The sequence below is a fragment of the Anomaloglossus baeobatrachus genome, chromosome 8, assembly GCF_048569485.1.
Source record: "Anomaloglossus baeobatrachus isolate aAnoBae1 chromosome 8, aAnoBae1.hap1, whole genome shotgun sequence".
In the NCBI taxonomy this organism is placed as follows: Eukaryota; Metazoa; Chordata; class Amphibia; order Anura; family Aromobatidae; genus Anomaloglossus; species Anomaloglossus baeobatrachus.
The window spans coordinates 216,214,080-216,219,500 of NC_134360.1; positions in this window are offsets into that span (position 1 = coordinate 216,214,080).

Here is a 5,421-nt window from a genome sequence, read left to right on the forward strand (position 1 = left end):
ACCTTCTAGTGTAAATATAAATACTGTAGATATGTATATACATATATGTATAATATATACTGTAAATATGTATATAGTTATAAGTAGGATATATACATTATTTGAGTATGTAGATGTATGTGGAATATATATGGTAGGTGTATATAAACATATATGCAGGATACATACTGTAGGTGTGTATACAGATATACAGTTGATACTAGCAGTTTCCATCCACTCTCCATAAAGACACATCTGCAGGTTTTTCCCTCCGCTCTCTATACAGACACATTTGCAGGTTTTTCCCTCTGCTCTCTATAAAGACACATCTGCAGGTTTTTCCCTCTGCTCTCTATAAAGACACATCTGCAGGTTTTTCCCCTCTGCTCTCTGTAAAGACACATCTGAAGGTTTTTCTCCCATTTTTGGTCAATTAGGAATCAAAATTATTTCTATTTGCCAAATGCCAGAATAATGGCACTTTCTGCACAGTCAGAGGTTTGTATACACTAAGGGGTACTTTACACGCTGCGACATCGCTGCCAATATATCGTCGGGGTCACGTCGTTAGTGACGCACATCCGGCGCCGGTAGCGACATCGCAGCATGTGACACAAATGTGTGATGATCAACAAGTGCAAAAACGTGCAAAATCATTGCTCGTTGACACGTTCATTTCCATAATATCGTTGCTGCTGCAGGTACGATGTTGTTTGTCGTTCCTGAGGCAGCAGACATCGCTGTGTGTGACGCCCAGGAACGACAAACATCTCCTTACCTGCGTCCACCGGAAAAGGAGGAAGGAAGGAGGGGGGGCGGCATGTTCCGGCCGCTCATCTCCTCCCCTCCTTTTCTATTGGGCGGCGGTTAAGTGACGCTGCTGTGACGTCGCTGTGACGCTGAATGAACCGCCCCCTTAGAAAGGAGATGGTTCGCCGGTCACAGCGACGTCGCAGAGCAGGTATGTGCGTGTGATGCTGCCGTAGCGATAATGTTCGCTACGGCAGCTATCACCACATATCGTGGCACCGACGGGGGCGGGTGCTATCGCGCTCGACATCGCTAGCAATTGCTAGCGATGTCGCAGCGTGTAAAGCCTGCCTAAGAGTACTATGCCTTTAAACAATATGGGACAGCCCATATGATGATGTCATGTCTTTGGAAGCTTCTGATAGGTTTATTGCCAACATCTGAGTTAATTAGAGACACACCTGTGGATGTATTGTTATGCACACCTGAAATACACTGCTTCTTTGTGTAGAATCATGGGAAAGAAATCAGCCAAGATCTCAGGAAGAGTATTGTGGACTTGCACAAGTCTGGTTTATCCTTGGGTACAATTTCCAGATACCTGAAGGTACCTCATTCACCTGTACAAACAATTATACGCAAGTACAAACAAGATGGGAATGTCCAGCCATCATACCGCTCAGGAAGAGACGGGTTCTGTGTATCAGAGATGAACGTGCTTTGGTCAGCCATGTGCAAATCAACCCAAGAACAACAGCAAAAGACCTTATGAAGATGCTGGCGAAAGCTGGTAAGATTGTGTCATATCCACAGTGAAACGAGTACTGTATCAACATGGGGTGAAAGGCCACTCTGAAAGGAAGAAGTCATTACTTCAAAAGAAACATTAAAAAGCCAGATTCATGCTTGCAAATGCACACAGGATCAAAGACCTTAATGTTTATCATGTCCTGTGGTTTGACAAAACTAAAATTTAATTGTTTGGCCATAATGACCATCACTACATTTGGAGGTAAAAGGGAGAAGGTTTGAAGGCTAAGAACACCATCTGAACTGGGAAACACGGGGGCGGCAGCATCATGTTGTGGGGTTGTTTTTCTGCAGGAGGGACTGGTGCACTTTACAAAATAGATGGCATCATGAGGAAAGAAGATTACGTGGCAATACTGAAGAACATCTCAAGACATCAGCCAGGAACTTAAAGCTTGGGAAGAAATGGGTCTTCCAAATGTACAATGACCTGAAGCATACTGCCAAACTGGTTACAAAGTGGCTTAAGGATAACAAAGTCAATGTTTTGGAGTGGCCATCACAAAACCCTGATCTCAATCCTATTGAAAATTCATGGGCAAAGCTGAAAAGGTCGGAGCGAACGGCAACCTACAAACACGGCTTAGTTACACTAGTTCGGTCAGGAGGAATCGTCCCAAATTCCACCAACTATGGTGAGAAGCTTGTGGAAGGGGATGCATAACGTTTCCCCCAAGTCACACAGTGTAAGGGCAATGCAATGCCACTAAATACTAATGAGATGGAAGAAACTTCACTGTGCAGAAAGGAATAAAAATGCATGAAAACATTCTCTATCTCTCTCTTTATTCTGGCATTTAGCAAATAGAAATATTTTGGTTCCTAATTGACTGAAAATGGGAGAAATCCTGCAGATGTGTCTTTAAAGAGAGGGAGGGAAAAACCTGCAGATGTGTCTTTATAGAACGAGAAGGGAAAAACCTGCAGATTTGTCATTATAGAGAGGGAGAGAAAAACCTGCAGATGTGTCTTTATGGAGAGCAGAGGGGAAAATCCTACAGATGTGTCTTCATAGAGAGCGGAAGAAAAACCTGCAGATGTGTCTGTATGGAGAGCGGATGAAAAAACCTGCAGATGTGTCTGTATGGAGAGCGGATGGAAAAACCTGCAGATGTGTCTGTATGGAGAGCGGATGGAAAAACCTGCAGATGTGTCTTTATTGAGAGCGAATGGAAAAACCTGCAGATGTGTCTGTATAGAGAGCAGAGGAAAAACCTGCAGACGTGTCTTTTTAGAGAGCGGAGGGAAACTAAGAGGTACTTTGCACGCTGCGACATCGCTAACCGATTGTAGCGATGCCGAGCGCCATAGTCCCCGCCCCCGTCGCACATGCGATATCTTGTGATAGCTGCCGTAGCGAACATTATCGCTGCAGCAGCTTCACACGCACTTACCTGCCCTGCGATGTCGCTCTGGCCGGCGACCCACCTCCTTCCTAAGGGGGCGGGTCGTGCGGCTTCACAGCGACGTCACACGGCAGGCGGCCAATAGAAGCGGAGGGGCGGAGATGAGCGGGACGTAAACATCCCGCCCACCTCCTTCCTTCCTCATTGCTGGCGGGACGCAGGTAAGGAGATGTTCCTCGCTCCTGCGGCTTCATACACAGCGATGTGTGCTGCCGCAGGAACGAGGAACAACATCGTACCTATCGCTGCAGCGAAACTATGGAAATGACAACACTACACAGATCACCGATTTTCGACGCTTTTGAGACCGTTTATCGGTGCGTCTAGGCTTTACACGTTGCGATGTCGTTACCGGCGCCAGATGTGCGTCACTTTCAATTTGACCCCTGACGAGATCGCAGTAGCGATGTCGCAACGTGCAAAGTACCCCTAAGAGTTTCAGCTGTATTTACGATGCATACTGTAGTTGTATCTATACATATTAGTAGGATAGTATTTGTGTGTATATACAGTACAGACCAAAAGTTTGGACACACCTTCTCATCTCTAGAACAACTATTAAGAGGTGACTTTGTGCAGCAGGCCTTCATGGTAAAATAGCTGCTCGGAAACCACTGCTAAGGACAGGCAACAAGCAGAAGAGACTTGTTTGGGCTAAAGAACACAAGGAATAGACAGTAGACCAGTGGAAATCTGTGCTTTTTTGGTCTGATGACTCCAAATTTGAGTTCTTTGGATCCAACCACCGTGTCTTTGTAGAAAAGGTGAACGGATGGACTCTATATGGCTGGTTCCCACCGTGAAGCATGGAGGAGGAGATGTGATGGTGTGGGGGGGCTTTGCTGCTGACACTGTTGGGGATTTATTCAAAATTGAAGGCATACAGAACCAGCATGCCTACCACAGCATCTTGCAGCGGCGTGCTATTCCATCCGGTTTGCGTTTAGTTGGACCATCATTTATTTTTCAACAGGACAATGACCCCAAACACACCTCCAGGCGGTGTTAGGGATATTTGACTAAAAAGGAGAGTGATGGGGTGCTACGCCAGATGACCTGGTCTCCACAGTCACCAGACCTGAACCCAATCGAAATGGTTTGGGGTGAGCTGGACCGCAGAGTGAAGGTAAAAGGGCCAACAAGTGCTAAGCATCTCTGGGAACTACTTCAAGACTGTTGGAAAACCATTTCCGGTGACTACCTCTTGAAGCTCATCAAGAGAATGCCAAGAGTGTGCAAATCAGTAATCAAAGCAAAAGGTGGCAACTTTGAAGAACCTAGAATATAGGACATATTTTCAGTTGTTTCACACTTTTTTAAGTATTTCATTCCACATGTTTTAATTCATAGTTTTGATGCCTTCAATTGAATCTACAATTGTTAGAGTCATGAAAATAAAGAAAACTCTTTGAATGAGGAGGTGTGTCCAAACTTTTGGTCTGTACTGTACATATGTGTAAGATATATATTGCAGATGTGTATATACATATATGTCAGATATATACTGTAGCTGTGTATATTCAAGTAGAAGTAGGATATATACTATAGCTCTGTATATACATGGGGTCTAACCATCAACCTCTACACGAGCTACAGGAAGGTTCCTGCTTCTCCCTGAGATTTTGTAGCTCCTGGCAAATTGCTTTGTTATTCCTGTTAGAGGCTCCCGGGAAACAGTCACTTTCCACCATTCATCAAAATGATTAATTGGTCCTAAATGAGCAGATGTTGAAGAGGAGAAAATGTTATGTATTCTGAAGGGGAGATCAGCGGAGACAGGAATCTCCCAGGAGGGCTGAAAGGGTTAACTCTCCTTAAATTCCTCAGTTGACACATAGAGAATTACACATCTGCCTGTCCTACTTCCCTGCCTGCCTGTCCTACCTCCCTGCCTGCCTGTCCTACCTCCCTGCCTGCCTGTCCTACCTCCCTGCCTGCCTGTCCTACCTCCCTGCCTGTCTGTCCTACCTCCCTGCCTTTCTTTCCTACCTCCCTGCCTGTCTGTCCTACCTCCCTGCCTGTCTGTCCTACCTCCCTTCCTGTCTCTCCTGCCTCCCTGCCTACTGTCCTAGCTCCCTGCCTGCTCTCCTACATCCCTTCTTGCTGTCCTACCTCCCTGCGTGTCCTACCTCCCTACCTGACTCTCCTACATCCCTGCGTGCTGTCCTACCTCACTGCCTGTCTGTCCTGCCTCCCTGCCTGCCTGTCCTACCTCCCTGCCTGTCTGTCCTACCTCCCTGCCTGTCTGTCCTACCTCCCTGCCTGTCTGTCCTACCTCCCTGCCTTTCTTTCCTACCTCCCTGCCTGTCTTTCCTACCTCCCTGCCTGTCTGTCCTACCTCCCTTCCTGTCTCTCCTGCCTCCCTGCCTACTGTCCTACCTCCCTACCTGACTCTCCTACATCCCTGCGTGCTGTCCTACCTCACTGCCTGTCTGTCCTGCCTCCCTGCCTGCCTGTCCTACCTCCTTGCCTGTCT